This window comes from Mus caroli, unplaced genomic scaffold (genome assembly GCF_978045245.1).
Source record: "Mus caroli unplaced genomic scaffold, Mus_caroli_1 scaffold_12, whole genome shotgun sequence".
NCBI lineage: Eukaryota > Metazoa > Chordata > Mammalia > Rodentia > Muridae > Mus > Mus caroli.
The window spans coordinates 37903003-37929751 of record NW_028227267.1 but is presented as its reverse complement, the minus strand read 5'-3'; the positions used below and the strand labels follow the sequence as shown (position 1 = coordinate 37929751).

Genomic DNA, 26749 nt, shown 5'->3' with positions numbered 1-26749 from the left:
CTGCCACTTTCCAGAAGTCCCAAGGTACTTTTGAAAACTCTGACACCAACAGGGACTCATGTATCTCTCAGAAAAGAACATGGTGTCTATATGTGCTTATGAGTCTGTGGTATTAAAAAACACCTGTAGGTATAGGGCAAAATTCTCTAGGAGTGAAGAGACCCAAGCATCATACTATCTTTCTATGTTTTTCCTGGAAACCCCTTCTATGAATCTACTTTCAGAGCTCAAGAGGTCCAAAGTTGATTGATATCTCCATCATGGTAGAAACCTTTCAATCTTGAGGATACTGAGTTGGAAAGGACAGTGACTTGAGGGGCTCCCAGACTCTTCACACTTGGTCAAAATGACTCTAAGATGTTAAAATCTTAGTGCCTCATTTGAAGGAGGCAGGCTTCCTCTTTAGAGACTAAGAGTATAGAACCTGAGCCCCATGTTAGTTCAAAGACAAGGATTGTCAGACATATCCTGGGCCTAGTTCTTGGGTCATGACCCTGTTAGTCACTCACCAGTAGAACTGATTTTCTTTAGTCAACTCCTTGCACTTGGACAAGGCCTCACTGATGTCCTGGGGCATTCTCTTCAGGTCAGTCATCACCTGGTCATGTTGCATCTCAAGCATATATGTCTCAAAGTTGATCCTGTGGGAGGGCATGGCCCAAGCAACAAATTGTCCCATGAACTAAGGATACAAGGATCATTTCAATTCAAGCTGAATCATGCACTACCCTACCCCATATATGCCACTGGACCTAGCTCCTTATTACCTTTTCCATTTGGTGCTTATTAAAATTATTGCTCTTCAGCTTGGGCCAGTAAGCACAGGGAAGAAAAGGCAGGGTGCTGATCTGCTTCAGCTCCCTGAAGGGGTTTGAAAGAATAGACTTGCTCTCCCAGAACTTTCCAGGAATCTGTGTCACAGGCCTGGGTCCACATTAAATCTGCATGACTCTCCTCCTGGTTTTAGACAAGGAATTGCCAATCATTGGTTCTATTGCTACAAAAATTCCCAAAGGACATAATCATATCTACAGGGAAAAGCCTTTATAACACACCAGGAGATTCCAATGTGCATTCACGGTGAGCACAGAGGTCAAGTCCTCTGCTACTCAGAATGAACCTCCCTGGCTTCGTCACTGTTATTGCCTGGAAATGGAGTCAGGCAAAACCTAAGGATATATCACATGACACAGACTCTCTAGATCTTAAGCTGCACACACAAGAACACACACACACAGGAACACATACACACAGGAACACACACATCCACAAATGCACACACAAGCTCACATGCAAACAGTATCTCTCTCAGTCTCTGTCTCTCTGTCAGTATCTCTCTCTGTCTCTCTCTATCTCTTTTACACACACAAACACACACACATACTCACACACAGACAGACGCAAGACAGAAGATACACACAAGACACACACACAAACACACACACAATCAGAATGCCAAATAAATAAAATGATTTGGCTTTATTTGAGAGTATAATGAACAAAATTTGAGAAAAGCAGTGATGAACTGCAGCCAATCCAGTCATTCTGAGAGACAATATGTGGGACAGCCCTCTCCAGCTGTTGACATGACCAATTGGATCCAAATTATAGCCTGGTCAGTTATGGAAAGCATTGGCTATAAACAAACATTACCTAGCAACTCCCACAAACCAACACCTGTGTAAGCTTCTTAAATGGCAGGATGAGAGCTCACACATTACTACCTTCATCCCCAGACTGTGATTCATGCCACAGCCTCTGAATTACTTTTGGAGGAATGAAAAGTGCCTGTGACCCCATCTCACTCCTATCTGAACTTGAAGTTCTGTGTCGACAGTCCAATCAGCAAAATTAATTTGGATATGCAGACAGCCTGGAGTTGTAGCCCACTGTGGTATGAGGGAATCTGGGCTTAACAGGGATGGCCCAAGATAGTCAGCAGAGAACTGGGCATAAAGACTACCTGTCATTTAAATCCTTGTTAGTATAATTGGCCAAGATTCCCTGAAGTTCTTCTCTGGCATTTTTTATGTTCTGGAGCTCTCTTTTGAGCTTCTCCAAACTCTCGAGTCTCTTCTCCTGCTCATTGATGGTGGGGGTTTGGGGTGATGCCTCCCCAACAGAGCCTGTAGGTAGAAAAACACTAGTAACCTTGTAGAGATAATAGGGCAGGGAAAGGGAAACCATGCTTTGTCCCACAGAGAAGCCTGAGGAAGAGGAAAATCTAGAGACACTGTGAATCCCTGATAGTGCATCATAGGTTTCTTCAAGCTGTGCTCCTCAGCTAGGTCCCTGTTCACAACCACCATCACTAAACATATGCCTGACTTCCTATTGTAATCGCCCTAGCCCTGAAATGCATAAGCTGCCCCATGCAAGAATAAGTGGTTGGCATTTGTATATGCAGACAGCCTGGAGTTGTAGCCTACTGTGGTATGAGGGAATCTGGGCTTAACAGGGATGACCCAAGATAGTCATCAGAGAACTGGGCATAAAGACTACCTGTCATTTAAATCCTTGTTAGTGTAATTGGCTAAGATTCCCTGAAGTTCTTCTCTGGCATTTTTTATGTTCTGGAGCTCTCTTTTGAGCTTCTCCAACCTCTTGCATCTCTTCTCCTGCTCATTGATGGCATTGTCAGCTCATATCTGACAACAAAGTCTGTACCTCTTAGCATACTAGCCAACACTTTTCTAGTCTTCTTCACATGCATGATGAGAGCTCATACACTACTACAGGAACCCCAGACTATGAATCAGTCCACATCACGTGTGTTCCATACCAAAGTGTCTGAGACCTTGATTCATAGGCAGGGGAATAGCCCTCTCTGTTCTTGGCATCACAAGCTCATGTAACCTAGAGGAAACTATATTAAGATGAAGTGTATGAACACTCTATCCTGAGAACAACACTTTTCTATTCTCACAGAGCTTGCTCTGCATAATTTTCCATTCAGGAGGAAATTAAGATCTCTCAGCAAAGAAACTGCAGGCTTTTGAATACCAGGCTGTCTGTAAAACTAATCATCAGATATTCTTGACTCTGGTTCTACCATTGAAGAATCTGAAGGATCCAGATCATAATCCCTATTCCTGGAAGGACCAGCTGAAGCCCACAACCTCTCAGCAGCTCCCCGAACCTTGCCCAGGACTCACTGTGCCATCTCCATGACCAGTTGTTTCTTGCCCTTTCCCACCATGACGGGCGGCTGGACTCTTTCTGCCTTACTCTGGTGTCTGAGTGTATCCTATTCTCTCTCCAAAATACCCTGAGGAGCATGGACAACATGCCTCCTTGGGAACCCATGAGGATCTGAAGGAATACCCCACAAGCCGCTCTGGTTACCACAACACTGGTGACATCACAGAAGATTCTAGGGTTCTCTTGGATACAAGAGATTGTCTGGGAAGTGACTACTGATGATGTCACTGGGAAATTCCATGGCCTACTGGCTTACCAGCCTGCCCAATCTTGACCAGTTTCTGAGGTGCCCTTGCCTGGAATTTCTCTTTTGCCCCTTGGGATACCTCTTGGCAAATTCTCCTTCCAAAGCTAGAGATTTCTCTCTGCTTCACTACAAGTCCAGTGCATTGAATGGGGAGAGTTTGTTAGTGCATTGGAATGGGTCGCTCATCTTTGTTAGGATCCTTTTATGAGGGAGATTCTTCTCCAATATAAATCTACTTCTGTGGTCCATTCATGTAACAAACAGTCGATTTACCCATGTGTCTCTGTTTCCCAGAGGCCAAAAACCTACTCTTACACCTTTACTCTTACACAAGTTGGATTATATGTTTTAGACTGCCACTGCCTTGGGAGGAGACACTGTTTCAATATATCGATCCCTGATTTCACACAATCTCTGATGCTAAAAAGGACTCAGTGTAGGTTTAGTGAGAGGGCCTTGATGAGTCAAAACGGGCTTAGTGGAGGCTATAGGTAGAAAGCTCTTTCTTGGCAATTTAGTGCTGTGTTGTCCAGGATATCCGTGTAGAGCTTGTAATTTCCTAGTAGGACAGCAAGTATTTGCATATAAAATATTCCTGAGGAGGAGATAAGTACAGGTCAGGGCTGCAAAGCCCCCTCAAGTCTAAGAACCTTGTGCACATCATAGGTCCCACTACATGCTCATACAATAGAAAATATGCTAGATAAGAGCAATAATTTCATTGTTGTATGTGTGTTTGTGTCAGTCTTTGTGTGGTATGTGGTGTGTGTGTTGGTGTGTCTGTGTGTGTGTGTGTGTTTGTGTACCAGCTATGACTCAGTGTGTTTATTCTAAGTTGTGTGTTTGTGTAAGGCAAAATGCCTTTGCAAGTGTTTGTGGTATGGATGCTTGAATATACAACTGTGTTTGTGTGTGTATATATGTTTGTGTGTGTGTTTGTGTAGACATGTAACCATGTCTGTTCTAGAGACCAAGCATGATGAAAAGCCCCTGAGATTACAGACTGCACGCATAAAAAACCAAATACGGCAGTCAAATTAGTGTGCAACTCTACCTAGCTTCCCAGAAAAAAAAAAAGGACACAAAAACTCATGTAAAGTCAGGCTCTCAACTGGCTAGTGGCAATAGTACTGATCCTCATTGAAATCCTTTGGAGAAAATCATCAGAATATGGTACATAGTGTTGAGGAGGATGTTGGTGTATAACATCCATGTGTTATGTCCCTTTTCTGCTCTGGAAGAATTATGAAGGGCCACTGGAATATCAGGTGGCTCACTGTGTATTCTCAGCATTCCAGATTCTTTTCGTCATTGCCTGCTACCATTGCCTATCCAGCTACCTATACTCAGTAAAACGTTGCCTTATCATATGTCTTGGATTCTAATCATTGAGAGATTGAGTTGCATGTGGCTGTACATGCATCCAGCAGAATTCCTATAGCTGTGGTGCAAAACAGGGGTGTTTCAGGAGCCCCTTGAGGGTCATGATAATCTAAAGAACTCACACTATGTTATCTGTGTAGCATTCTGCAATTGCTGTTATTCAAACTCATTTTCTCAGTGTTAAAATCAGCCTCAATGGGGGTTGGGGGAAATGAGGACCTTCAGACAGGTCTGGTAGTATAAAATCAGGTAGGTGTTTGAGAAGTGGGGTTCAGAAAGTAGAAAAGAAGTCCCCTTTGTTCCAGAGATTCCAGAACAAGGAGTAGATATCCAGAGAGTCTCTAGGGCACATGAGGTCTGTACTGGTCCTCAGAGTAGTCCAGAAGAAGATGATATCCTGATGTCCATCAGCTAAATAGTGAAATTGTACTATGTGATGCAGCCCTTTCATGAACTATTACTCAGTGTTAGATAATCCATGCAAGTATTTGCCCTTCAACTAGTTAGCCCCATCTTACTCAAAATATCCCTGACACAGTCACATTATTGGGAGAAAATTGTTCCATTTGTTCCTATTTATAGTGACTTCCTATTTTTCTGGGATCATACCTTTGGACACCAAGTCAGTTAGGCAATGACAAAGGGAGCCTCTAATGGAAGGAACTGTTTTCTTTGGGAAAAGACTGAAACAGTGAAGGAGAGGCTAGTCCACTACCACCATGTGATCCTTTGCTGGCAGACAAGCCTACTCTACCTACCTTTTGGAACTTGCTAAGACAGATTGGATACTATGCCAAGAACCCTGATTCTGAGTCTGTGTTTATGAGCGGAAAGCTTATCACTGACTGAGCTGTCTGTATGCTTTGCTCATTATGTACCTATCCCATTCAAGATTTGTTTTTTATGACTCCAAAATATCCTGGGAGATTTTTATAATAGCATTACCTAGGAAACAACACTAAACAGGTTACTGAGGTATACTGTGCTTGTGTTGTGTGAACACAAATAATTTGCATATTTGACAGAGTGCTCTACAACAGTCTCAGATGTACAGGTGTGTTGCTATGTTCCTTCATGACCATCACTTTTTAAATTCAGTTCCTAGTGTTAGAAATATTTTCAGTTAACACATTCTTGCTGATTATAGGACCCATGCAGTGCCTGTAGATTTCATGTGATATGTTTTCTCTGGTTATTTCCAGATATAGGGGTTGATGAGTGGTACCCTGTCAGGATCCTACACTAGAGAAATAATCATAATCTTCGAATCAATTCTAGGCAGGTTCCCCATATGGCATCCACATGATTTTCTAGGTTGTTCACATCTCTCTTGAACTCAGATTTGGGCATTCCTACAATGTTAGTTTTCAATATATTATACATGGACTATTGGAGAAATATAGTGTTTTTCTTTTAAACTCCAGTACAATGTGTAGTTCACAGCTCAGTTTCTAGCAGTTTTTAAAAGCTAAGAAATAATTCCAAGCCCAGGTGCTCTATGACACTTGGGGATGCAGGGAATGACCTCAACCAATGATGGGGATGCAGGGAATGACATCAGCCAATGATGGGGATGCAGGGAATGACCTCAGCCAACGATAGGTCATAATATATTATCCAGCTTAATAGATCTAGTGTGGGATGGAGAGCTGAATTGACAAATCGTAATCAGGCCGTTGTTCCTTCCTACACTTGGTGTGAAATACTCCAGCTGAAACTGCAACATGGAACAGACCAGGACAAGGTCTCCTTTGAAGATAAGTTCTATAGGGGCATCTCTGCGTGTGAAAAACAAATATTTCATCTCATCCCCAGTAATCATGGCTATCATCTGTTGCATTTTCTTCCTTTGCTTTTGTTTCCTTGCAATGAATAGCTATTAATTTCATCTGGGTTCTGGCTCAGCAAGAGTGAGCATGTAGAGGGATTCAGACATGTGCTGAGATACATCAAGAGCTGCTGGGAAAACAGGAAGATTCTGAGAGTGTAAATTTTTCTTGTCCTGATAGGTCATCAAGGAAAATTACAAAATCATTCTACAAAATTGCAAAGACTTTGAGCCAAAGTCTGTAACATGTTTTCTGCTTAGTGTTGGGTGTCCTTATTCTTCAAACCCATACTCCAAAAAAGGAGACCTACTTAAATTTCTCTTGTAAAGATTCTCTTGTAAAGGCTCTTTAGCACAATTCTTGTTTTTAGATTTTGGTTTGAGCTTTGATTGCTTTTGTTATTTGGTTTTCTTTTGTTTCATTAGAAGTTTTTTTGTTTGTTTCTTTGCTGTTGTTTTGTTTCGTTATTAATTTAATATTTTGATAAGTCTATACACTGTACATATTGACTGCCCACTTTTAGTTTCTATTGAGTAAATTGGATATATTCTAAGAATAAAACAGTGATCTCCAACTCTTCACTCTTAAGAAACTTCTTTATTCAGATGTGGTATCATCCTACTGAAATCTCACACATATCAGACACAGATGGATCTCTGTAAGGGGCTTGGGTTCCATAATGACTTTCCAGCCAGATTGAGCTACAAAAGGAATAGATTGTACATTCAGTGTGTCTAGTGTGTCCAACTCTGTGAATTCCAACTTCAAGTTGGAAAAATTATCCATGCTGTATCCTTGCATGTCAAATATTTAGCTGCTGCTAAAATACTGTGGATGATAGTGTTGAACAAATTAATGGGAAATATATCAGTATTTCTGAAATGTCTTTCAGGAAATAAAAACATATTCTAAGGGAATATAAAAGCTCTCAGAAAACACAGATATGTATGCTTCTGCTTTCCTTCAAATGTTCTACCAGTGGTAACTACTACTAGAGATATTCATATTTAGGACCTTTCGAGTAGGGATTTATCATTTTTTGGTTATTTTTTTTTGTTTTTCTTTGTTATGAGAGTGAATTTTGTGCTTGACAATACCTTTGGTTCCTTTTTGTGTTTTTAACACAAACACAGTGTGTAGTTCAGTATTCAGTATACAAATGTTTTTAAAAGCTGAGACAAAATCCAGGCCCATATGCTCTATGAGTTTTCTCCTTCTTCACCACCCCCCCACCCCCGTGGTGATTCTGCTTGTTATTTGGAATTATTTTATATTTATGCATGATTTGCCTTCTGTAGGTCTGTGCAACTTTTGCATGCCATTCCAAAAGTCCAGAAGAAGTTATTGGGTTTCACCTGGAACTAAAATGACAAAGGACTGTTAGATGACATGTGGGTATTTTGAGAAACATATTCTCAAATGAAGAGCTATCTCTCCATCCCCTGATATGCACTTTTGTCCTTCCTTGTGTGCTATATTAGTGGAATGTATCATACCTATAGAAAGAGTTTCTTGAGATATGTTTACTTTGTTGTAAAAAAGTAGAAGCACCCATTTCCTTTCAGAGCCAAAGCAGTTTAGAATGTGATTTGAAGTTTCTCTTGTGATAAGAGAAGCAGGTTTTGGGAGCAGCAACACCAGGTAACAGGGACAAATCATAATGCAGAGCCCATCACTGACACTACCACCGGAAAGTGGGCAATGCAGAGAATACTTGCATAAGACAATGGAGCTGGTGCCAAGTTAAAATCCTGCAATTGCAGTGGCTTGGAAAATGAGAAAGAGCCTTCCCAGATGGTGCCTGAATGGAGTCCTCCATTTCTTTACAATAGGAAACATGGTATCCATTTGAGTAGCTGGTGTGTACTGGAGATCCAATCTCTGCTTTGCAGGGTAAGGCTCTCATGGGAAATCCTCTACCAAAGCACTGAATGGGTCAGAGGTACTTAACCCTTAACTGAGTACTTCTCCTAGCTTTCTGATTCTGTACATTGCACACAATAATCCTTGTAAGAGTCCCAGTGTTTTGACTTAGTTTGACTGGCATATAGCATATGACATATTCCATACTTTATTATTCAGGACTACTCTCAAATGTTGTGTGAAACTAATTTCAGAACATCAATAACTTTTACATTTCTCGAGTCCAAATGTTGTCTCTATTTCATTTTCTAATAATTTCTTCAAAATGTCTTTGAAAGTTATGCATTAATCTCGAACTACCATTACTCAGTTATTATTACATTGTTTCCAAGATGAGAACACACAGCATACGTCTGGGACATTTTGATCTGTGCTGTACTGAGCGCTTATATCTCAATTTTTTCATAGTTTAAGAATCATTACATCAAGAAACATCAAGTTTCACAGACTACACTAGAGAAGAAGAAAAAAGAAACAGGAAATTCAGATATAATAGAATAATTATATGCATCTAGGCCAGCTGAAAAGCAGTTATGAATTCTATACAGTGATTGTATAGGACTAAGGTTAAGATAAAGCGGAATTACATTTTAGTATGAAGAGCTTCCACAGGCTATTGAGATGTTTCTATCTCAGCCTACAACAGGCAGGCCCTTATTTCAAATTGCAGGTACCCAGGAGGAATGTGTCTCCTACTTCTCAAGACCACAGACACCATCCTTTTTTACAAGTAGCTGCTGCAGGCTGCTGAGAGGTTTCCATTTTGACCTGTTGTGGGCAGTCCCTCTAGTTGCATGCTCTCTCCATCACCCTTTAAATGTAAAAATGCAGAGACCCACAGGCAAACATTAGGCTGTGGTCTGAGATTCATGTGGAAGTGTTGGTGGAAGGGTTGTAGTAGCCAGAAGGGTTAGGAAGCCACAAGAGGACCTACAGAGTCAACTAATATGAACCCTTAGGGGTAAACAGAGACTGAACCATGAGTCAACACCACATAGGGGTTTGAACTAGGACCCTTACATATATGAAACAGATATGCAACTTGGTCTTCATGTGGGCGACTAACAACTGGAGTGGGTGCTGCCTTGGATTTAGACTGTGTTACCTGCCTTTAGATCTCTTTTCCCTAGCTGGGCTGCCCTGTCTGGGATCAGTGAGAGAGGATGCACTTATTCTTGATGCAACTTGATGTGCCGGGTGAGTTGTTACAGGGGAAAAAAGGAGGGTCACTTTCTCTGGAGAGAAGGGGATAGGGAATTGTGGGGGGGGGGGGGATTGGGACATTGATTCTGACTGGGAAGAGAAGGAGGGACTGTGATCAGATGGAAATAAATAAATAATTCAACGAAAAAATGCACACCCACTGGTTCTTGGAGACTTTCTGTTCAAGTATGTCTTTGATCATTTTCTTCATGGTCTTCTCTCCCTTCCCCTCCAGGCAATGCTCTACTCCTTCCCCATCACCTTCTTTTTTTTTTTTTTTTTTTTTTTTTTACTTTTCCTTAATATCTCTTTTTTTTTGAATTTTATTACATATTTTCCTCAATTACATTTCCAATGCTATCCCAAAAGTCCCCCATAGCGCCCCCCACTTCCCTACCCACCCATTCCCATTCTTTTGGCCCTGGCATTCCCCTATATTGGGGCATATAAAGTTTGCAAGTCCAATGGGCCTCTCTTTCCAGTGATGGCCGACTAGGCCAACTTTCGATACATATGCAGCTAGAGACAAGAGCTCCGGGGTTCTGGTTAGTACATCATGTTGTTCCAACAATAGGGTTGCAGATCCCTTTAGCTCCTTGGGTACTTTCTCTAGCTTCTCCATTGGGAGCCCTGTGATACATCCAATAGCTGACTGTGAACATCCACTCCTGTGTTTGCTAGGCCCCGGCATCGTCTCACAAGAGACAGCTATATTTGGGTCCTTTCAGCAAAATCTTGCTAGTGTATGCAATGGTGTCAGCGTTTAGAAGCTGATTATGGGATGGATCCCTGGATACGGCAGTCTCTAAATGGTCCATCCTTTCATCACAGCTACGAACTTTGTCTCTGTAACTCCTTCCCTGGGTGTTTTGTTCCCCATTCTAAGAAGGTGCACAGTGTCCACACTTTGGTCTTCATTCTTCTTGAGTTTCATGCGTTTATCAAATTGTATCTTATATCTTGGGTATCCTAAGTTTTGGGCTAATATCCACTTATCAATGAATACATATTGTGTGAGTTCTTTTGTGATTGTGTTATTTCACTCAAGATGATGCCCTCCAGGTCCATCCATTTGGCTAGGAATTTCATAAATTCATTCTTTTTAATAGCTGAGTAGTACTCCATTGTGTAAATGTACCATAATTTCTGTATCGATTCCTCTGTTGAGGGACATCTGGGTTCTTTCCAGCTTCTGGCTATTATAAATAGGGCTGCTATGAACATAGTGGAGCATGTGTCCTTTTTACCGGTTGGGACATCTTCTGGATATATGCCCAGGAGAGGTATTGCTGGATCCTCCGGTAGTACTATGTCCAATTTTCTGAGGAACCGCCAGACTGATTTCCAGAGTGGTTGTACAAGCTTGCAATCCCACCAACAATGGAGGAGTGTTCCTCTTTCTCCACATCCTCGCCAGCATCTGCTGTCACCTGAATTTTTGATCTTAGCCATTCTGACTGGTGTGAGGTGGAATCTCAGGGTTGTTTTGATTTGCATTTCCCTGATGATTAAGGATGTTGAACATTTTTTCAGGTGTTTCTCTGCCATTCGGTATTCCTCAGGTGAGAATGCTTTGTTCAGTTCTGAGCCCCATTTTCTAAAGGGGTTATTTGACTTTCTGGAGTCCACCTTCTTGAGTTCTTTATATATATTGGATATTAGTCCCTTATCTGATTTAGGATAGGTGAAGATCCTTTCCCAATTTGTTGGTGGTTTTTTTGTCTTATTAATGGTGTCTTTAGCCTTGCAGAAGCTTTGTAGTTTCATGAGGTCCCACTTGTCAATTCTCGATCTTACAGCACAAGCCATTACTGTTCTATTCAGGAATTTTTCTCCTGTGCCCATATCTTCAAGGCTTTTCCCCACTTTCTCCTCTATAAGTTTCAGTGTCTCTGGTTTTATGTGAAGTTCCTTGATCCACTTAGACTTGACCTTAGTACAAGGAGATAGGAATGGATCGATTCTCATTCTTCTACATGTTAACAACCAGTTGTGCCAGCACCATTTGTTGAAAATGCTGTCTTTCTTCCACTGGATGTTTTTAGCTCCCTTGTCGAAGATCAAGTGACCATAGGTGTGTGGGTTCATTTCTGGGTCTTCAATTCTATTCCATTGGTCTATTTGTCTGTCACTATACCAGTACCATGCAGTTTTTATCACAATTGCTCTGTAGTAGAGCTTTAGGTCCGGCATGGTGATTCCACCAGAGGTTCTTTTATCCTTGAGAAGAGTTTTTGCTATCCTAGGTTTTTTGTTATTCCAGATGAATTTGCAGATTGCACTTTCTAATTCGTTGAAGAATTGATTTGGAATTTTGATGGGGATTGCATTGAATCTGTAGATTGCTTTTGGCAAGATAGCCATTTTTACAATGTTGATCCTGCCAATCCATGAGCATGGGAGATCTTTCCATCTTCTGAGATCTTCTATAATTTCTTTCTTCAGAGACTTGAAGTTTTTATTATACAGATCTTTCACTTCCTTAGTTAGAGTCAGGCCAAGATATTTTATATTATTTGTGACTATTGAGAAGGGTGTTGTTTCCCTAATTTCTTTCTCAGCCTGTTTATTCTTTGTGTAGAGAAAGGCCATTGATTTGTTTGAGTTAATTTTATATCCAGCTACTTCACCGAAGCTGTTTATCAGGCTTAGGAGTTCTCTGGTGGAATTTTTAGGGTCACTTATATATACTATCATATCATCTGCAAAAAGTGATATTTTGACTTCATCTTTTCCAATTTGTATCCCTTTGATCTCCTTTTGTTGTCGAATTGCTCTGGCTAGGACTTCAAGTACAATGTTGAATAGGTATGGAGAAAGTGGACAGCCTTGTCTAGTCCCTGATTTTAGAGGGATTGCTTCAAGCTTCTCACCATTTACTTTGATGTTGGCTACTGGTTTGCTGTAGATTGCTTTTATCATGTTTAGGTATGGGCCTTGAATTCCTGATCTTTCCAAGACTTTTATCATGAATGGGTGTTGGATCTTGTCAAATGCTTTTTCCGCATCTAACGAGATGACCATGTGGTTTTTGTCTTTGAGTTTGTTTATATACTGGATTACGTTGATGGATTTCCGTATATTGAACCATCCCTGCATCCCTGGGATGAAACCTACTTGGTCAGGATGGATGATTGTTTTGATGTGTTCTTGGATTCGGTTAGCAAGAACTTTATTGAGGATTTTTGCATCAATATTCATAAGGGATATTGGTCTGAAGTTTTCTATCTTTGTTGGGTCTTTTTGTGGTTTAGGTATCAGAGTAATTGTGGCTTCATAGAATGAGTTGGGTAGAGTACCTTCTGTTTCTATTTTGTGGAATAGTTTGTGAAGAACTGGGATTAGATCTTCTTTGAAGGTCTGATAGAACTCTGCACTAAACCCATCTGGTCCTGGGCTTTTTTTAGTTGGGAGACTATTAATGACTGCTTCTATTTCTTTGGGGGATATAGGGCTGTTTAGATCATTTACCTGATCTTGATTCAACTTTGGTACCTGGTATCTGTCTAGGAACTTCTCCATTTCATCCAGGTTCTCCAGTTTTGTTGAGTATAGCCTTTGGTAGAAGGATCTGATGGTGTTTTGGATGTCTTCAGGATCTGTTGTTATGTCTCCTTTTTCATTTTTGATTTTGTTAATTAGGATGATTTCCCTGTGCCCTCTAGTGAGTCTGGCTAAGGGTTTATCTATCTTGTTGATTTTCTCAAAGAACCAGCTCCTTGATTGGTTGATTCTTTGAATAGTTTTTCTTGTTTCCACTTGGTTGATTTCACCCCTGAGTTTGATTATTTCCTGCCATCTACTCCTCTTGGGTGAATTTGCTTCCTTTTGTTCTAGTGCTTTTAGGTGTGTTGTCAAGCTGCTAATGTGTGCTCTCTCTAGTTTCCTTTTGGAGGCACTCAGAGCTATGAGTTTTCCTCTTAGAAGTGCTTTCATTGCGTCCCATAAGTTTGGGTATGTTGTGGCTTCATTTTCATTGAACTCTAAAAAGTCCTTAATTTCTTTCTTTATTCCTTCCTTGACCAAGGTATCATTGAGAAGAGTGTTGTTCAGTTTCCACGTGAAGGTTGGCTTTCTATTATTTATTTTGTTATTGAAGATCAGCCTTAGTCCATGGTGATCTGATAGGATGCATGGGACAATTTCAATATTTTTGTATCTGTTGAGGCCTGTTTTGTGACCAATTATGTGGTCAATTTTGGAGAAGGTACCATGAGGTGCTGAGAAGAAGGTATATCCTTTTGTTTTAGGATAGAATGTTCTGTAGATATCTGCCAGATCCATTTGATTCATAATTTCTCTTAGTTTCTCTGTGTCCCTGTTTAATTTCTGTTTCCATGATCTGTCCATTGGTGAAAGTGGTGTGTTGAAGTCTCCCACTATTATTGTATGAGGTGCAATGTGTGCTTTGAGATTTACTAAAGTTTCTTTAATGAATGTGGCTGCCTTTGTATTTGGAGCATAGATATTCAGGATTGATAGTTCCTCTTGGAGGATTTTACCTTTGATGTGTATGAAGTGTCCCTCCCTGTCTTTTTTAATGACTTTGGGTTGGAAGTCAATCTTATCAGATATTAGAATGGCTACTCCAGCTTGTTTCTTCATGCCATTTGCTTGGAAAATTGTTTTCCAGCCTTTCATTCTGAGGTAGTGTCTATCCTTTTCTCTGAGATGAGTTTCCTGTAAGCAGCAAAATGTTGGGTCTTGTTTGTGTAGCCAGTTTGTTAGTCTATGTCTTTTTATCGGGGAGTTGAGTCCATTGATATTAAGAGATATTAAGGAAAAGTAATTGTTGTTTCCTGTTATTTTTGTTGTTAAAGTTGGCATTTTGTTCTTGTGGCTGTCTTCTTTTAGGTTTGTTGAGGGATTACCTTCTTGTTGTTTCTAGGGCGTGGTTCCTGTCCTTGTATTGGTTTTTTTCTGTTATTATCCTTTGAAGGGCTGGATTCGTGGAGAAATAATGTGTGAATTTGGTTTTGTCGTGGAATACTTTGGTTTCTCCATCTATGTTAATTGAGAGTTTGGCTGGGTATAGTAGCCTGGGCTGGAATTTGTGTTCTTTTAGTGTCTGTATAACATCCGTCAAGGATCTTCTGGCTTTCATAGTCTCTGGTGAAAAATCTGGTGTAATTCTGATAGGCTTGCCTTTATATGTTACTTGGCCTTTTTCTCTTACTGCTTTTAGTATTCTATCTTTATTTAGAGCATTTGTTGTTCTGATTATTATGTGTAGGGAGGTATTTCTTTTCTGGTCTAGTCTATTTGGAGTTCTGTAGGCTTCTTGTATGTTCATGGGCATCTCTTTCTTTAGATTTGGGAAGTTTTCTTCTATAATTTTGTTGAAGATGTTTGCTGGTCCTTTGAGTTGAAAATCTTCATTCTCATCCACTCCTATTATCCGTAGGTTTGGTCTTCTCATTGTGTCCTGTATTTCTTGGATGTTTTGAGTTAGGATCTTTTTGCATTTTACATTTTCCTTGATTGTTGTGGCGATGTTCTCTATGGAGTCTTCTGCACCTGAGATTCTCTCTTCCATCTCTTGTATTCTGTTGCTGATGCTCGCTTCTATGGTTCCAGATTTCTTTCCTAGGGTTTCTATCTCCAGTGTTGCCTCATTTTGGGTTTTCTTTATTGTGTCTACTTCCCTTTTTAGGTCTAGTATGGTTTTGTTCATTTCCATCATCTGTTTGGATGTGTTTTCCTGTTTTTCATTAAGGACTTCTACCTGTTTGATTATGTTATCCTGTTTTTCTTTAAGGATTTGAAACTCTTTAGCAGTGTTCTCCTGCAATTCTTTAAGGGATTTTTGTGCTTCCTCTTTAGTGTCTTCTGCCTGTTTAGCATTGTTCTCCTGTATTTCTTTAAGTGTGTTATTAAAGTCCTTCTTGAAGTCCTCTACCATCCTCAGGAGATATGCTTTTAGATCCGTGTCTAGCTTTTCCGGTGTGTTGGGGTGCCCTGGACTGGGCGAAGTGGGGGTGCTGGGTTCTGATGATGGTGAGTGGTCTTGGTTTCTGTTAGTAAGATTATTAAGTTTACCTTTCGCCATCTGGTAATCTCTGGGGTTAGTTGTTATCGTTGTCACTGTTTAAAGATTGAAGCAGAAGCTGTGTTCCACTCACCAGCAGTCCCAAAATCCTGCGGTGGGGGTCGTGGGTAGCTGGCGGGTGTCAGGCAACCCTGCGCTCCAGCTACCCCGGCGCTGATCCGGCCGGATGAGGCCTGTGGCCCTACTCAGGCCGGTTTCTGCTTCCCTAACTAATGCAGTCTCAGGTCCCGCGCGCAATTGGATTGGAGCAGAAGCTGTGTTCCACTCTCCAGAAGTCTTAAGATCCTGTGGCGGGTGTTGTGGGTAGCTGGCGAGTGTCAGCCGACCCTGCGCCCCAGCTGCCCAGGTGCTTTTCTGACCGGAAGAGGCTTGTGGCCCTATGTAGGCCGGATTTCTCTCTCCCCAACCAGAGCAGTCTCAGGTCCCGCGTGATTGGACTGGAGCAGAAGCTGTGTTCCACTCACCAGCAGTCCCAAAATCCTGCGGCTGGGGTTGTGGGTAGCTGGCGGGTGTCAGGCAACCCTGCGCTCCAGCTACCCTGGTGCTGATCCAGCCGGTTTCTGCTTCCCTAACTAATGCAGTCTCAGGTCCCGCGTGCAATTGGATTGGAGCAGAAGCTGTGTTCTACTCTCCAGAAGTCTTAAGATCCTGTGGCGGGTGTTGTGGGTAGCTGGCGAGTGTCAGCCGACCCTGCGCCCCAGCTGCCCCAGTGCTTTTCTCCACCTTCTTTTTTGATACAAAGTTTCAGTAGAACCAATTTAAGCTCATCTGGACTTGCTTCCAAACAAATGACTCAGACTATGCTTATATCATTTGACTTTGACAATTACTGTGAGGTGGTGTTGCACACTTTTACTCCCAGCACTTGCAAGGCAGAGGCAGGATTTCTGAGTTTGAGGCCAGCCTGATCTACAAAGTGAGTTCCAGGACAGCCAGGGATATTCAGAGAAACCCCGTGTTAAAAAAACAAAAACAGAGACTATTACTGTGGGTTTGGTGACCCCCTAATCTGCTTTTCTACCAGCTCACCTGGCTACCTCCCCAGTGGTGCACCCCAAATACTTGCTGTTTCTCCTCCAAACGCATGAAACTCAAGAAGAATGAAGACCAAAGTGTGGACAGTGTGCCCCTTCTTAGAATTGGGAACAAAACACCCATGGAAGGAGTTACAGAGACAAAGTTTGGAGCTGTGATGAAAGGATAGACCATCTAGAGACTGCCATATCCAGGGATCTATCCCATAATCAGCTTCCAAACGCTGACACCATTGCATACACTAGCAAGATTTTGCTGAAAGGACCCAGATATAGCTGTCTCTTGTTAGACTATGCCGGGGCCTAGCAAACACAGAAGTGGATGCTCACAGTCAGCTACTGGATGGATCACAGGGCTCCCAATGGAGAAGCTAGAGAAAGTACCCAAGGAGTTAAAGGGATATGCAACCCTATAGGGGGAACAACATGATGAACTAACCAGTACCCCGGAGCTCATGTCTCTAGCTGCATATGTATCGAAAGATGGCCTAGTCGGCCATCACTGGAAAGAGAGGCCCATTGGACTTGCAAACTTTATATGCCCCAATACAGGGGAACGCCAGGGCCAAAAGAATGGGAATGGGTGGGTAGGGAAGGAGGGGAGGTATGGGGGACTTTTGGGATAGCATTGGAAATGTAATTGAGGAAAATATGTAATAAAAAATATTAAAAAAAAAGAATGAGCCAGTGAGTAGGTAGGACTGACTGCAGAGCCCACTTGTAGTGCCAGCTTCAGGTGTGGAGGATCACAAGGGGACCCTGTTAATGTGGATCATGATTCAGGAGCTCCAGGTGCTAGAACAGTCACACTTAGGACAGGTTCAAAGGTCATGCTGCTAGCTGCAGATAGCAGTCTCTTGAAGGACATTGCCATCTGTTTCAGAGCTGGAAAGTGGTGAAGGTAATCATAATGGCTTGAAGGAAATGGTTAAAAATGAGCAAGGCTTACATGAGACTTCAGGAATGTGGCTACGGGCTGAGGGAAACCCGGAAGGAGGAGGGGGTAAGTTTGGACAGGTGGAGTCCTGCTGGATCAGAGCCCTGTCAATGCCAAGTGAGTCACTCAGATACAGAGCTGATGAATATTTGGTAAAGGTCTTAGATTTTTGCCTAATCTAATTTCTCACTGAAGCATGCTCCTGATATACAGTCACTGCCGGCCTCCACAGCCACTGGGGAACCAAATTCTTGTAACAAAGTGGCACCCCAAAAGAACCATTTCAGGTCAGAAAAGAAGCACGGGGAAGGGTTCTGCAGGTCAGGCGCTGTGGCTGATGGGTCATGGAGCAGCGCAGAGAAAATGGGGACCGAGAAAAAAAATAAATAAAAAAATAAAAAAAAACCCAAAAACAGAGACAATTACTGTGAGTTTGGTCACCCCTAATCTGCTTTTCTACCAACTCACCTGGCTACCTCCCCAGTGCTGCACCCCAAATACTTGCTGTTTCTCCTCCATATGCACACAGGGTACCTCTCCTCCATGGTACCTTTTCTCTTTTTTTCTAATTTCTCCTCTTATCTTTCAGTTCTCCACCCACAACCAGATAACTAAAAACTCACATATGTCTACTGCCTCCATTAAATACCAGTAGTCAGTTTTATTTAACCAATGGTTTTAAATTAAGCAACAATATTTGCACAACAAAATTTTTAGATAGGAGAATTCTCTCCTAGTTCCAGACCTTCCTAGGAACAGAATTTAGCATTACAATACATAGCAACAGATGGAAACTCAATGAAGTTCTTAGAGTAATAAAGGTGACTTAAAATTACTTATGTAGTCAAGGATGCTCCTGAACTGATTCTGACCTCCTCTCCCAAGTGCTGTGATTTCAAGCAATGTTGTGAGATGTCAGTAACTCCATTTTCAAGGGATATGAGGCCTTCTTCTGTGTCTCCTGACACCATGTACCCACATCATGAATGGAAATACATGGTGCCAAAAAGCCCATCCAAATGTGGGTTATGCATCTTACTGTATATGAACTGGTGGGAGTATTTCCTTATAATAACTACGTTTAGCACTCTTCTGTTAGGCTAGGAAGAATCCCCAAAGCAGATTATCCATTAGTCCCCTGGATGCACTTGCCTTGGTGCTGAATGAAGGTCTGGGTTCCACAATTTATTGTGAATATTTGCATTATCCCCTCCTACAAGTAAAAAGTCCCCTTAACTGGTAAACCTAAAACCTTCAAACCTCAGAAACTTATTTGACTTGATCCCAAATAAAAAACATAATCTCCACCAACTGTTTAGACTGCATTGATTTCATAGCATTCTGTCTGCCTGTACCTTTCCTGGCATTAAACGCAAGTGCCACCATACTAGGTTAGATTGTTATGTCTTGTAAGATTGAACTAGATCATCTGGGCCATTGTAAAGTGATCTTCTGGTACACATAACAGGAAAATAGGACCATATCCCTGTCATGTGAGTGTCCATGGAACAAGGTTGTACATGATTAATCTATGTGGGCTGGAAAGAGAAGGAGAATGTTCTTCAGAGGAATGAACTACAGCAATGGCTGTTTCTTCTTAACCTTGAGCCAACTCCACTGTGTATATTCAGAAGAGAAAGCAATTGTCTCAGCAGCAAATTCACAAGACAGTGACTTTCATCCCTCTCCTTATGCTGCCTAGACCACAGATCCAAAGACCTTCTAGTAGTGGGAATACCTTCTACCTGGAAAACTGTCAGACACTCTGTACTAGGCCACTGCCTGCACCTCACATTCCGCTGTCTACTCCCAGGTCAATTTAATCGTTTCAAAGCCTACTGTTGTAAGCCTGGGCATGTGCTTCCATCTTTGGGTCCTTTGTACTTTGCTACTGGTGTCTGCTTAAACCTAGGAGTGCTAGCACTGTAAATCATTTCACTCTGTGTCACTGATAACTGCTACGTTGTCAGAGGAATATATTAGCATATGGCAGTACAGGCGACCCGGAGCAGTTGTGCATCATCCAGGCAAATCATCCTCACTAAAGCTGACTCTGACATCTAGTGAGCCTTCAACAGGTCACAGGGATTAGTGCACATTTCATCACAGTTTTTTGTCTCTTTGAAGTAATCCGAGGTAGACAATAAAACAAAACTATAGCAACAAAGAAACAGCAGTGAAACAACAGCATCTACTACAGTTGGCCACACATGTATTGAAAACCATTTAGAGCAGTTTGGAAAACATGAGGTTCCCACCACAGTTACAAATTCCCTATATCCATAATCCCTAAACTGCATTTCAGGTGTTGGTCTGATGCTGGCCTCCTTGGTTTCTCTAACTTCTGGGCAACAAAAGAAAAAATAAAAAAGTACTGAATCTCTGAAATAGAGCACAGAGTCATATAATTACCTGTGTGTATCAGGTGGAGAGTTCTCAGTGTAAGTGAGCAGTGGGAAACTTTAGCTGCTAAGACCTGGCACCCCCACCTACATGAAAGTCAGAGGACAATTTATGGAGTTTTTTCTCTCCTATGATGTGGGTCACAGGGAAGGAACTCAGGTCTCTATGCCTGGTCACATTACCTTTATCCATGAGCCATCTCATCAGCCAGTCTCCAGAGATACAGAATTTAATGATCAATGTATTGGTATTTATATTCTGGGTTATACCCGAATTATGAAAACTTTCCCCAGAGAATATATCTACTCAATTAACGGAATAAATGGAGTCTGGGAGGGATCTATGAGGAGGGTGGCCGACTTTAAAAGCCTCCATGGAGCCTCACAGTTTTTTTTTTGTCTCCAACAAGTCTGAATGAGATGGGGTAATTTTTCCTTCTCTTTGACCTCCCCGTGCTATGATTGAACCTAATAAATGTCCATGCTCCCTGAGTTACATTCCAGGCCTGTAACTTTATTCATCTGCTACAACAGCTGCAAGGCAAGTGGCAATTTGAGACTCTATAGTCAGTTTGGCTGCTACAAGATTGGTCCTTGAAAATGGCTGACAGAATGCTTTCAAGACTAGGAATATCTATCTTAAAGAGAAAAGGAAGTGTCTCAGTCCACTCTGCATACTCGGGACAGTTAATCATTTAAAGACTGATGTCAAGCTGTTATCTACCTGCACAAATAGCATTACTAGATATCAGGTAAGCTACCTGACAGGTAGCATTTACCAAAACAGCCAAGCACTACACTGAAGACCTACAAGTAAATAAGGCTCAGGACCCACCAGAGAATTAAAAGATGGATAAGAAGAGCCGTATCACTTGATAATGATTGGTTTCCTGTGTGTTTACAGGTGTCCCTTTCTGTGTCACAATCAGCTTAGAAAGAGAAGGTGTCCAAAGACAGTGAGCAACTTAACACATCACTGAATCTTTCTCAGGCTTCTGCTTAAAAGTCCTGGTTTGACAGCATCAGTTTGGGGATCCAGGGGATTAATTCCTTCACACATTAAGTCTCTGACTCACAGTCTCAGAAATGAGATCTCTTCCAGGAGACCTTCACAAGCATGAAGCATCCACTGGAAGAAGTACTTCCTCAATAAACTCTGATATCTAGTGTGGTTAAGATCAATATCAGCCATAGCTCTCCCTTCCTAGCCTTGCACAGACATGCTCTCCACCATTGGCATGTGACCTCTATTTCAGGATCCATCCATGCAGGATAGTTTGAAGTTTCATCCCAACACTGGTTAGCTGGCCTTAAATTTTTATTCCTTCGTCCACTTCTACTCACTGAGGAACTTCTCAATTCTGCATTTCATCGATTAGTCATTACATGCCTAGTCTGCAGTGTTATCCTACATGAGAGGTGACAGATCTGCTTCAACCTTGACCATTCTATGGCATTATATTGAACCCACACAAGAGCTCTGAATGGGTGTCAGGTAACCTAGGAAAATTAGCATTCCATCTTCAAGCACCTGAACCTATGGGTCTCCATAAACTTCTATCTTTGATTTTGGATGATCTTACTCAATTAAAAACCACACAATCTGGAAGGACAAAGAAGAAATGTAGAGTAGGGACAGGAAAGAAGGCTCTTCCATTAAGAACATTTGTTTATCCACCAGAGGACCCAGAGGGCATCTAACAATCCTATTAATGCTTCTCTGGGTTGAACATAATGCCCTCTTCTGGCTTCTGGAGGAATTGCATGCATTTGGTGCACAGATGTGGTCCTGGTGGGATTTCTAGACCCCCCTCTGGGCGCCCGTGGGGTCCTGCCCCGTGCGCCTGGCTCACTTGCTTTTTGCTGGTTTTCTGGTACCAGGTGAGGGTTGCAGCAGGCAAAACATACTTATAATAAAAAAAATAGCGACGCTCCAAATTCAAACAAATAAAACCCAAAAGGCTTAAAAGAAAGCCATGTCTCAACATGTCTGGGAAATCTCAACATGGGTAGTTGGAAAGTCTTTTTCTGGAAAGTCAGTATTTCTGCTTTACAGTTATCACCAGTGCTGTATTTCAAGGAAATGAGAGGCAGATAGCTCTGGGTTTCCTGATTTCTTATGAACCCCAAATGAATATTCATTTCCTAAGAAGCTCTATAGCTTTAGAGTTGTGACTCTCAGAAGTAGGGACACAAGGGCCGCCCCTTCACACACCTGGGAGACCTATGTTTACTGTCCCCCATCCCCACCATCATAAGGGCGGTTGCTTGTGCATGGGTTGAAAACTTAAGGACCAGTCCCAGTTAGCTAGAAAAGTCCTGAAGTTACTTTTTCAGGACAGGATGGGTGAAAGTGTGATGGACCTGCCTTTCCTACACCCTTGGGATCTTAGTGTGTGTGCGGGGGTGGAGGTGGGTGTGGGGGGCACGACACTTCTCCCCTTCCAGGGCCCCTCATTCTCCCACCTCTAGTAGCCCCAGCCCTCCCCTACCAGATGGTCTGTCCTCCCTGAGTATCCACCAGGGAGGCCCTCCAAGTCAGAGGCAGAATTTCATCTTCCACTAAGCTTGCCTTACCCCAAAGACCATTTGTGAGAGCGAGTTCCTTTCAAATGTCTCCCTGTAGAAAAACTGAAAGTAGAAAGAAAGGAAGCAATCTCCAAGTAGATGTCTGACCACCCCTACTCACATACTCACAGCATTGGGTTTCAGGGTCCTAGGAGCCCCAACTCCATTCTGCAGCCCCAAACGGGTGAACAGCTGGTGCTTTCACTCCAACTTCTGAATTCCCCCAGGTCGCTCCGTACTCTGCACGATTAGGACCCCGTAGTCAGGGAGGGCAGCGGAGAACAACGATATAGGTATAAATATTGAGCCACGACATTGACGTGCCCGGCTCCTCCCCTCCCCCGTGCTCCGGACACACTCTAGGCTGCTAGGCACGCCCCATCTCGTCCTACTGCTTCCCGCGCAGAGCTTATCCCCGAGGTGCCCCAGCAATCTTTTCCTAGATAAGACTGCACGAGCCCTGCTGGGGAAGAAAAGTAACTTTTGTTTTGTTTTTGTTTGTTTGTTTGTTTTTTCTGAGAAACCGGGCCGGATTAGACAGCCAGGGCGGGGGGGGGGTGAGGGGGGAGCTGGTGGAACCCCGTGGAAGTCTCCCAGGCAGTCTGATCACACTTTCTCCTTGTCCTCCTGTCTCCTCCTCCTAGGTGCAGAGATTGTGGGCAGACTCTGTAATCACTGAGGAGGGGGAAGAGGAGGGATCAGAGCTCTCCTGCAGTGATGGCTCAGGGCGGCGACATGGGTAGGCGGAGTTTCTTGGAGGCTGCGCCAGAGGTCCTTCCTTCTAGCCTGGCTGCCGCGAGTCCAACTCCTTACCTCCCCGAGGCCTGTAAGGCAGCGAGTGCGCACCCCGGTTCCACTGTGCCCCGCCGGCAGCCTGCAGCCAGCATGGAGAAGGACAGCCTGAGCCGCGCCTATCAGCAGTATGAGTGCGTGACGGAGATGTGCTAAGGCGCCTACGGAAGGTGTTCAAGGCCCGCGACCTGAAGAAAGGTGGCCACTTCTTGAATCTGGAGCAAGTGTGAAGGCAGACAAGTGAGGAGGGCATGCGGCTGTCCACCATCCGCGAGGTGGCGGTGCTGAGGCACCTGGAGAATTCAAGCATCCCAATGTGGTCAGGTGAGCAGAGACCTGGATATAGGGTCCAGGAAGGTGCTGGGCAAGGGGCAGCTGGTGGCCCAACTAAAGTTAAGAGTTGAGTTTCCCCAGATAAAACCGGTGACCCTGCTAGACAGTGCAGAAAAGTTGACCTGCAGTGGCTTCCAGGCAGCCAAGCTATTCTGAAGAGCTTTCTCTCTGCCTGCTCCAAGGGGTCCAGGGATATTGGGTGTCTTTTAGGGACAAAACCAGACAACCCCAGAAATGTCCCTCCAGCCCTTAATTAACTTTTCCCGTCCGTGGGGGGAATTTTTGAGAGACAGAGTGAGATAGTTATCCAGCTTGCAGATAATAGAAGGAAACTTTAAGGGTGGAGCATAATGTAAATAAAGTTTAAGAAAATGCAGAAATGTGCAAGAATGTGTTGGCCAATCACACACACAGTGGTGACTTTTTTAATATACATAGTTGTAAAATGGCTTTTGATGGCCTTAGAATTTCAGAAGTTTATACTGTGACACCTACTGTTAAACATTGTTTGAAAAATGTCTTTCAAGGCTGGGTACTGGGAACACTGAACCAGGAAGATCCAGAGTTCAAGACCCTCCTGAGCTACAAAAGACCCTGTCTGAGAAAAGAAAGGGAGGGAGAGTAGGTAGTAGGGTGGAGGGCAATTGCATCTCAAAAGGTTTTCTGATTGTATCATTTAGTATCTGTGGACTGGTATGATCTGACTTAGAATGCCTCTCTCATTGGTTAGATGTGAGTCTGTGCTTTAGTTTCTAAAGCCTCTGTTTTCCCTGGAAGAGTTGTGCAGGTGGGTGGGGGAGGCATTCCTAACCCACTCTCCTATCATTGAAGGGAATGGTGTTTTCTTGAAGATGCTGGGATTTCCCCATTGTGCCTTTTCTCATTCTCTTTTTAAACACATGCATAGCTGGAAGTTAAAAGGGAAAGCACAGCCTTTTCTACATTAGGTGATGCGTTAACATTCTCAGCTCTTCTTTTTAGAGGGATGATCTTGGTGTCTTCATTCTGTCTTCTCATTCCTGTAGGGATTCCTTACAACAAATATGTGCCTACTGTATGCCCTGGTGCGTCCCAGGCTTGATGAGCCAATAGTGTTCTGCACACAGATTTGCTCTAGTTTTATGGTTCATAATCTTGAATTCTGGAGCCTTTGTCAGAATAAGACTGTACAGCCAGAGTGTTCCTATTCCACAGGTGAGTTCTGTTTGTCATCCTTATAGACCTGTGATGGGACATCTGTTTGTAGACAAGGAATTGTCAATCCTTGGTTCTATTGCTTACATAAATTCTCAAAGGACATAATCAGTATCTACAGGTAAAAGCCTTTATAACATACACCAGGAGTTTCCAGTGTGCATCTGAGGTGAGCACAGAGGTTATGTGCTGTGCTGCTCAAAGTGAGGCTCCCTGGCATCTTCATTATTATTGCCTGTAAACTGTGTCATGCAAAATCTCAGGCCCCAGCATACTACACAGTCACTCTAGATTTTAAGTGGAACATACACACACAAACACACACACACACCACATAATTAAACACAATCAGAATTCCAAATAAACACACATTATCTAAGAGTATAATGAACAAAATTTGAGAAAAGCAGTGATGAACTACAGCCAATCCAGTCATCATGAGAGGCAGTATGTGGGACCAGGCTCCTCCAGCTGTTGACTGGACTAGTTGGACCCAACTTACCTCCATGTAAACTGCAATCATGATTGGCCATAAACAGAGAGGACCTTGTATCTCCCACAAACCAACATCTTTATAGGATTTTTACAATGCAGAATTAGGGCTCACACACTACTACCCTTATCCCCAGACTGAGATTCATACCACAGGCTCTGATTTCCTTTTGGAGGAATCAAAAGTGCCTAAGACCCATATCACTCCTATCTGAACTTGAAGTTCTGTGTCGAAATTCCAATCAGCAAAATGAATTTGGATGTGTGGACAGCCTGGTGTTGCAGTCTCCTGTGATATGAGGGAATCTGAGGTTAACAGAGAGGGCCCAAGACAGTCAGCAAAGAACTGGGCATAATGACTCCCTGTTGTTCAAATCCTTGTTAGTGTAATTGACTAGGATTCCCTGGAGTTCGTCTCTCTCATTTTTGATCTTCTGGAGATCCCTTTTGAGCTTCTCCATTCTCTTCATTCTCTGCCCCTGCTTATTGATGGTGGAGGTTTGTGGTGATGCCTTTCCAACAGTTGATAAACACTGGTAAACTCGTAGAGATAATAGGGCACGGAATGGAGACAGCATGCTTTGTCCCACACAGAAGTCTGAGGAAGAGGGAAATCTAGAGTCACAGAGAATCCCTGAAAGAGCAGGAAAGCTATCTTCAGGCTGGGCTCCTTAGCTAGATCCCTGTTCCCAGAAACCATCATTAAGCATATTCCTCCCTCCCTATTGCAATTCCCCTCGCCCTGAAATGCATAAGCTCTCCCATGCAAGAATAATTGGAGGGCATTGTCAGCTCTTATCTGACAATGTAGTCTGTTCTACTTAGCATAAAAAAGTTTGACCATAAACATTAACACCTAACATCTCCCATAAGCCAACACCTGTCCATGCTTCTTAAAATGCATGATGAGAGCTCCCACATTACTACACTAACCTCAGACTGTGAATCAGTCCTCATCTTGTGTGCTCAATGCCAAAGTGTCAGAGACCTTGATTCATGAGCAGGGGAATATCCCACTCTGTACTTGCCATCACATCCTCATATAACCTACTGGAAACTCTAACAGGATGAAGTGCTTCAACACTCTATCCTGAGAACAACACTCTGTTATCCTCACAGAGCTTCCTCTGGGCATATTTTTACCACTTGGGATGATATTAAA

General features: G+C 42.7%; 1 long non-coding RNA gene across 1 annotated transcript in view; it reads left to right on the top strand.

The window, feature by feature from the left end:
* Window positions 1-9719: 9719 nt before the first annotated feature.
* LOC147001782 (uncharacterized) overlaps window positions 9720-26749 on the top strand; it is a 55263-nt gene continuing 38233 nt past the window's right edge. Inside the window, exons 1-2 of the long non-coding RNA XR_015044627.1 lie at window positions 9720-9780; window positions 23421-23892. This is a non-coding gene — a long non-coding RNA (uncharacterized LOC147001782). The remainder of the gene's footprint in view (window positions 9781-23420; window positions 23893-26749) is intronic.